This window comes from Trachymyrmex septentrionalis, unplaced genomic scaffold, assembly GCF_001594115.1.
Source record: "Trachymyrmex septentrionalis isolate Tsep2-gDNA-1 unplaced genomic scaffold, Tsep1.0 scaffold29, whole genome shotgun sequence".
In the NCBI taxonomy this organism is placed as follows: Eukaryota; Metazoa; Arthropoda; class Insecta; order Hymenoptera; family Formicidae; genus Trachymyrmex; species Trachymyrmex septentrionalis.
In genome coordinates this window covers 2,137,159-2,146,347 of record NW_017305451.1, presented here as the reverse complement: position 1 = coordinate 2,146,347, position 9,189 = coordinate 2,137,159, and the positions used below count along the sequence as shown (strand labels likewise).

The following is a 9,189-nucleotide window of genomic DNA, read 5'->3' as shown; positions in this document are numbered from 1 at the left end:
TTCTCGTTCTCTTTTCCGATTTATAGCCTCTCTCTCTCTCTCTCTCTCTCCCGTTCAGCCGATCCCACTTCGGTCTCGATTAAGGGAGCAGGAGAAAATCCTCTGCGCGCGTACGCGTGTGCGTGTGTATAATTTTTTTCTATATACGTGCATCAGGCGATACTTTCCGTCGACACCGCCGGTGACGGGCCAATCGACACGCGGTCGGAGCACTGTCCCCCGAGGTCGCACGACCAGACGTGTGCTCTCCTCCGCGCACTTCCTCTCCCTCCGTGGACCACGCTGGGAAACGTGGGCGAGATTAATATTAGATCGATTGTCGTTAATAACATCTCCGACGCTATGTCATGGCACGGCGCTATTTATCGCCAGTCGGGTGCAACAACCATTGTCATCGACGCGATGCATCGCGGGATTTCGTCGGGGCGCATGTTGCGCGTAAATTTTCTCCTCTATCTCTCTTTCTCCCTCTCTCTCTCTCTTTTTTTTTTTTTCATTTTCAACAACAATTCGCCCGAGCGTAAACCGACAAATCAATCAATCGGTAAACATGCCTATTTCCATGTTGCTCGCATCGTCGGGATAGAAACGCGCAATGCGGTTCGTAAAACAGCGAAACGCGTCGCTGAAATCGAACGCAATTTTTTCTTTTCTAACACCGGTCGAAATTAATTGAAGAATATCATGAGACGATCACGGGACAATGTTATCAGACGCACATATTGTCGCTTCTTAGTATTAATTCCTTCAAACGCGCGATTTTTATGGAATCGATTAAAAAAAAATAGAATTATTAATTAATAGTAAATATATTTATAAATTTATTTTAATCATTTTGAAAATTAATTCATTTAGAAAATTGAAAATAAGATATCATTAGGATTCTAAATAGAAAAAGATTTTTATTGGGAAAAATTAAATTATGTTAAAAATTCAATTATTTTATATTCAATTTAAGAGCATTTTAAATAATTCGTACTAAGAGAATTAATTGTTTCAATATTTGGACTAATTTTCCGACATGTACGTTATCGTGTGAACGTTGATGAACGTCTCAGGTGATGTCGATAGATCTAATTAATTTTAACGGATAATGTTTTCAAATTTGATGTACATTATAATGTATATGAGGGGTCTGAAGGGGTTATATGCGATGGGATTATTTATCGTTGTCATTGGCGACATTGTAACACCCGCTATCCGCATAGCCGGAGCCGACTCGTTTCTTGACGAGAGAGCGATCGTTTTTATATCTTCGTCGACGCAAAATAAACGTCGCGCGTCTCCCAAGGGCGAGAGTGACGTTGTGTCGCTCACGCGAAAGAGTTCACCGTTTTGTGGAAAAGCGCGAGTGCTGAGGGAGATTAAAAAGGTATCGAACGCATGGAAGTCGTAAATTTCTACGAAAGGGACATTATTTTCAAGAGAGAGATATGCCTTGATAAATTTCGTACGTTCGTTATTAAACCCGATGCCACGGAGCGCTGTTTAGCATCTCCGTTATAAATGCCACTTTGGGATAAACTTCAAAGAGCCTCTTAATCAGTTGATGAACTTTTCCAATAAGATCTTTAACCGCCATCCCCCACGTTCATTGTTCAACGAGCTTAACAACTTTTGCAACGCCGGAAATTATTACTATAAATTTCCACCGGCTGACCTTTCGTTTGATAAAACGCGTTTCGCTCTGTTGGTGGGATGCAAAGATATGCAACGTGATGCGAAAATGCACCGACGAAACGAACGGGAAATGACATTAACGTTAAATTAACTGCCGTGAACTTCTGCGCGTTTTATATTTTCCGATATGTCACCGCCGGTGCGGTGATACAATCGCAGATGCCATAAACAATAATGGTAATTTTGATTAATATTTAGTCAGTGAGACGCAGATGCGATGCGATACGTTTTTGACAAAAAGAAGTCTGGCAAAATCATTTAATCTTTAATATATACACGTGGATCATTCGTAATTCTTTCCTACGAAATACTAGGAGTGCTTGGCTTGGCTAAATAATTAATTTCCTTCCATTCCTTTTTTTAAACACAACCTTACAAATACTTGCTAAATATGTCAAGGTATAATATGTAAAAATCACTTAATTTCTATACATACGGTAGAAAAGATTTTGCATTTATATTAAAAATGGTCCACTCTCTATGTTTGTTAAAATTTTGTGCTGAATTTTCAATATACTATATTTGAATGTTAATTTAACGCAATGTGATTATATCATTTGCATATTTTATGTAAATTGATATTCAATATTTCTTAGTGTTAAAATAACATAATTTACGAATAAATGAATAAATTACATAAAAACCATATATTTTAAAATATGAAAATTTTACAGAAAGAAACAAGCGATATATCTGTGCTAATTTCACGTTATAAATGTAATTTTACTGGAAAAAATATGCTTCCACAGTTTGCTTACAGTTACATTTTTATTTTAATTTTTTACGTAACATTTCGTTTATTTTCTATTCATCTTCCGTTGACTTAAACACAAAAATTTCAGCGGGCCATTTGAGACACGTATTAAATTTAATATAAATTGTCCAACTGTGTACTCTTGTAAGAAACGATAAAAATTAACCCAGATGTGAACGGTGCATCATGTATAAATAAAAAAAAAAAACAGAATAATCGTGTGTTCTTTTATAGAAGATCAATCGATAGGAAATAAATTAATAAATTATCGAGATTTCGTTTCTCCATTAATCGCTCAGCTACCTTCAATGTTCAACATTGTGCAACGCAGACGCACGTTCTAAATATAAGTTCGCCGCTTCTGGCCCGAAGCGATTCCGCGTGAGCGTGCGATAAACGAGTTTCGATAGATGCCAGTCGCGAGAGGTGAGCGACGATAACGCGGCGCGAGAGCAATTAGTTTAACGTATTTTAAACGGCGAGCGCCATTAACACGGAAATGTCGTCGTTCGCCGTTACGAGAAGCGCGTAAATATAGCCGGGGACACGTATGATGTGAGTTCACCGAGGCACGCGAATAAAGGGAACGAAATCTTGGAAAAACATCGCTGGCCCCTTCGGCGCTTCTTGCAACTTTCCGGAGATAAGTTTTTCGCGACGTTTAATGCGACACTCTCGTGGGTCGTAAAATTCATATCGCGTGCCCGGGAACACCAACGACTTGACCGTTGACGACCGAGCATCAGGATCGTTCGTTTTTTTTCCCCCCCTTCGCTTCCTGCGACTCTAAGAATTTCAGGAACGAGGTCGAGCATCGCCTGCGTCAGCTGAGATGAAGAGACGCGTTGCTTTTAATAGATAGAATTGAACGCGCAAAGAGCGATCCTCCCTTTAATTATGTATATTACGGACTACTCGATTTAACGAATAACTTGATTCTAGATAGATTAAATATCGATCTTGGGACGATCCTCAGCTACTCGCGAGATGGTTAACTTATCGATTTTCCACAGAGGAGATGATGTATCCTTAATAAAGTGGCACGTAAAGTTACGCGCGTAATCTCACGCTCGATTTTCCTTACTTGATATTTCTCGTGGCGGTGCATTTTACGGAAGTTATGTGTCGGGAGATATTGATTCTGGCGAAGGAACAGTAGATTCCGCCGAATATTCCGTCGGATGTTACGTTTAACCTTTTAAAACTGACGGTGGATTGTTGGACTCGTTCAATTATATTCTTCGTGTTGCATCTATATGTGAATTATTGTTATTAAAATAAATTTAGTATGTATTCTCTTTTCATAGCGAGAAGTTATTTTGATTCCTTAAAGTTGATTAATGCTTTTTAACTTTTCAGGGACGAGTGTTATATATTTGCAACGTTCATTTCTTAATTGAATTCGGGGGAAATTCGGAATCTGTGTAAATCAGTTATATTTAAGAAGTGAAGATAAAAATATATGTAGCGTTGAAATATAATGCTTCTAGAATGGCCATATAACGATATACATATATGAATATATGAATATATGTGTACAAGTCACTTTTTTAACAAAAGCAGTAAAAAAAGATTTTTTTGTCTCTTGAGAGTTAAAATAGAAATAGTTTTATAGTTTCAAACGTAACTAAATTACTTATATATTGTAAAGGGTGTCCCAAAATTAACGCAAGATTTGAATTTGCCGCCATTTGTGCAGTAAAGTGTTGGCAACCCAAAAAAAAAAAACAATTTAACAGCTGACAGTTTAGAGTTAGTGAAAATGGAGCGTGAAAATGGATTATTGAACATCAACAAATGGATGCTGATTTTTCAAGCAAAATCATCCTAAGCGATGAAGCACATTTTCACCTTGATGGCTTTGTTAATCGCCAAAATCGCGCCCTAGATGTGATTTAACACCATTAGATTTCTTTTTATGGGGTTATTTGAAATCACAGGTCTATGTCAACAAGCCCACAACCACCCGTGCATTAAAGGAGGAGATTCAACGCTGCATCAACGAAATTCAGCCACATTTATGCAAAATGGTCATGGAAAATTTCGACAAACGAGTGCGTATGTGCATGCAAAGCCGTGGAGGCCATTTGCCCGATGTGTTATTCCACAAATAACCCTATCCTATGTACTTTATGATTCAATAAAAAAATAACAATCAAAAGACTAAAAACTGTGTTTTCTATTTAATTCAAATCTTGCGTTAATTTTGGGACACCCTTTATTTGACTTTCGCATTAAAGAGGACTTAAATCCAGAATCCAAACGTTTGCAGTTAGCTTCGCATATTCTAAAAATATGCAAATTATATATATATATGTATATATCTTTGCCTTGTAAATATATTATTTACATAACTAATAATTGTGGAAACTCATACAGGCAATTTATTTATATTTAATGCTTTTCAGCCAACATAAATTAAATGAGTCTGAAAGACCCAAGCTTCGTCGACGTGAAACTATGTAAAACAAATTTTGACGACTTCAAAGGATTAACATTTGCGATTTCTTAGAGAGAATTTAATATTTATCTAACAATGTATATAATCATTTCTGAAAACAGACAATTAACAGTCGCTATTCCTTCTTTCTTTTAATTTGCGCAATAAGATGAAACGTAATATCGCCGAGAAAGGCAAAATCGCAGCTGCAAAGGAAAGCGACGGATGAGCGGAACAAGAGGCGCTCCAGGAGATTCTTTGACTCGCCACGGCCAGCCCCTTTCATCTCTATGGATGCAGACTTGCAGTGATCCTCAACCTTGACAGGTCTGCCCTACTAATTACACGGAACCCGCTCTCCGCGCCAATCTGCTTCCCGTCCTTTGCTAAATGCGCTCTTATTAGCCTTCGGGCCACGGGCGTGTGTTGCTCTTATTTGAATGCGAATAGCGGCACGAATGCACGAATGTACGTATCAGGAACGATCCTATATCTGCAACTGCAGCGTATCCGGTGAAGCAAAGATTGATAATTCGAATACAAAGATTTCTCGAAAATTCAAGTGAATCTTTCGAGAGCTGGAAGAATTGAAAATCTGTGCGCCTCGTTCCAACCGCAATTGCATTACACCGCATTTCGGACGGAGAAACGAACATCGGTTTTTCCACATAACGGCAGCCGTAAGCGCGCTTATCGGATATTACGCGTGCTCCCGAAGGTATCCCCTTTACGCGGAGGTAATCGTGCTCCGCCATCCGCGAAAATTACTTGCGGTTAGTAATATCCCTGCATACACGCCATAATAGGGATGCGCATTCGGATTTCGGCATCGTAAGCGACGATCCCTCACGGAAAGCGTTAGCTCAGCCGTTTATTACGAACTTAAACACTCTCTCATTCCATTCATGCGACTCTCATTGGAGCTCTCTCTCTCTCTCTCTCTCTCTCTCTCTCTCTCTATTTTTAATTTTAAGTTCCTACTCTTTCCTTTTATTTCAGTTCCTTACTTTCATTATTATTGATATAATTGTGGATTCTTTCTTTTTCTTTATATTTTACTTACATCAGTTTAATGGATTTTTCTCGCGTATTACCTTCGTCGATTCGTCGCGCATTTCATACATTTTCCTCTTATTTCTGTGTTCTTAAAGGGCTTACCGTGGAACAACAATAAACGCCCTTATCTCTCTCAAAAGCATGGTGCGCTTGGCGCAAAAGGGTCGGCGGAAAGAAAAAAAGAAAAAAAAAAAAAGCAGAATTTCAATCAATCGCCGAATACTGTGTGTTTGTTCGAACTTTAGTCCATCGCCCGGATCAGCTATCGGTCCACCGTTCCGACCTGATGCATATGTACATAACGTACGTGCGCGTGCAGCACCGCGTCGGAAGTATCGACGAGTCTGTAAATTTCCATCGAACCTATCCGCGACGTATTCCCGGCGATATGAGATTTTGCATTTTTCCGCATACGCAATTCGACCCCATCCGGGGGATGTTTCCCCGCCGTGGGTCTCGATTTCATTCCTTTCGCCGTGTACCACGAGCCATGGATGCGCTTTCGTGGACTTCGCGTTTCCCGAATTCTCAACGGCCGCCGATAATAAGGCGGCCGTCACGTTAACCAGTCGATCAATTAATTACCGCGTCACGTGCGAATTGGCGAGTGTCGCGGGTGAACGCCGATCGTAGCATCGGATTTGTTCCGCGGATTGCGAACGAGGCTCGCGGGCGCTAGGTCGCATGTGTCAATATTCAGACGAGTATGCAAACAACATCCCGGCAGCAGATAACGAACGCTATACGCGAACACGGGTAAGTTCCGGCCTCGCGAGTTGACGTATAACGTATCGCTAGATCACGGACGGATATACGCAATGTCAATGAATGCACGGCACGTTTTTTTTTTCATTTGCATTAGCAATCGCTCTGACAATAGGTGAGAGTCAGAATTGTGAAGCGCCTACGAGCTGTTTAATTTATAGAATTTGGAGGGTTATCGGTGTGCGCTCTCGTTATTACCATCGCCATGTACGGCCGATTGTCGTCGAAGCGATATTTACGTATAGATTCATCTGTTTCGTTAGCACACTAGAGACGCGAGACCGTCCAATTTTGTCTGGTTTCCTGATCCAGTCCTTGATCGAATCCCGCCCACAGTAAACGACATTTCGTTCTCGTTCACACAGAGGAAACGTCGTTGCGGGGACCGAGGCGAAAACGAGGGGAGGCAAAGGAAAACGCGTTGGTGAGATGGGAATGGTAATGAAAAGTGGACACGGTCCGGTAATTCGAACAATTTTTCGATCTTATGAAGAAATATTTCGCTCGTAAATAAAAGGAGCGTACAACGCCAGTTGTTTTTAACTTGTATCGCATATAATATTTTATTGGTTACAAGGGAAAAATTATCGAAAAATTTTGCTAAATACAGAAAATAAAATCCGTCGATCTATTAAAATAATTATAGGACATTCAAGTATTTGCTCAAATGTCAAAACGCTGCTTTTCGCAGCGTTATCCATCAGTGTTTCACTCTCCTGTACATATTAATGCTTCAGAATTACTTTTCAGATTTACGTCCACTTACATTTTTCGACACTTCGGTAAAATCATTTTTTTCCGCGTACCTTTATGCGAAATAAATGAAAATAACGAATAAAACAGATTTAGTGGAATTTCTCTCAACCCTTCTTCCCAAATTCCAAATATCGTGCTAATTCACCGATTATGGGGATTCTCTTGTAAATAATAATGTATAGCCGATCCCAGTAGAGCTGCATTATTTATGCGACCAGGCATGATAACAACGTAGCGACTGCTCTCGATAATCATTATTTCCGATAGTACGCGCTCAAGTCTCGGAGAGCGTGGAGTGCCATGGCGGCAATTTTGACGCACCCGGTGGTAGGCGGGGGGAGGGGGGAGGGAGAACGAGTCGTCGATCATCAGAAGGGGATACCAACTAACGCTGGAAGGAGACACGAGATCACCTCGTTACGTGTTGACTGTTACGGGAGAAAGAGCACTTGTCTACATTTGAGTACTTTGTTCTCCGGATGAGAGAGAAACAGAAACGGAGGGGGGAGGGGGGGAGTGCTTACGTTACGAAGGACGTCACGACGAGAGGACATCAAGGACAAAACCGCCTGGGCAAAAGCCATCAACGCGCCAGTGGATTTTAATAAAATATTAGAACAGGGAGAAACTCTACTCGGGAAAATACTTCTACCGTGATCCTTGACCCTCGCTCAACCATCGCATGTCCTCGCTCCTTACCTGACGAATGGCGAATCGCACATTTAGATCATGTTCAGATATACGCTGCCTGCAGTACTGAAAATCTGTACATAACATGAGCTACAGAACATACCGGAACACGGTCTTAGTATGTAAATCCTCAGTGTTACTTGGTGTCGGCACGAAAGGAGTTTTGCGGTAATACTCTTGAGTCCCCTCAACATCTTTCGAGAATCTTTACACGGAAGATTTTGCTGAAGCGTTTAAAAATTTAGCTACATACAGACCTGAAAATAATTTTATTACACAGGACCCAAACATAAACGAGGGTAACGCTGCAAAAAGTTTCGACATTCTGACAATCAATTAAGACTATTTAATCATTGAAATTAAATTATTTTCAGATCTGTAGGGGTAGCTAAATTTATAGATACTCCAGCAGCAGAACTGTTCTTTCCGTGTAAAAATGGGTAACTCATTAAAATAGATTTTTGTAAGATGACATATTTTCTATTTTCCAAGTTTAAATAGCGAACAAAAATCTATAAGGCTCTCTGACGAATGTTCTTCCTGTGTACTAAAAAAAAAAAATTACATTATCGACACAAATTATCGTTTCAAATTATCTCCATGCCATTGTTTGAAAATGTAGACGTCTGCTATCGCGAGCATTAATGTCAAAGTTATCCTAATGGATTCTCGAGAAGGACCGCGTCCTATCGCTGTCCGAAATTCGGAAACCAAACAACGGGCTGATTCCTCGGCGAGTAGCACGCACACGTAGAACGGGACGTGCGAGATCCACGTCTCGAGTGACTAATCCTGGCCGAAAGCCAGTAAGTACGCGTAAGTCAACCTACACGTACACAGACACGTGATTTCGCGCGCGCGCGCGCGAGTGTATTCACCAAAGCAGCGCGGCGAAGTTTCGAGCTCCGCTCCGCTCGGGCTTACGCGGTTCTCTTGGAGTTATTTATACCGAAATATGGTCGGGAACACACACTCGTGGGGAGGAAGCGAGGAACGCGATTCCAGCCGCGAACAGCGCGATTTAATTGCGTTCGAATTCGATCCGACA

The 9,189-nt window shown here is 40.7% G+C and overlaps 1 protein-coding gene across 1 annotated transcript in view; it reads right to left on the bottom strand.

Annotated features, from left to right (window-relative positions):
- The window catches only part of LOC108749439 (dystroglycan), a 71,446-nt gene that overhangs the window by 39,205 nt on the left and 23,052 nt on the right, over positions 1-9,189 (bottom strand). The window lies entirely within an intron of this gene.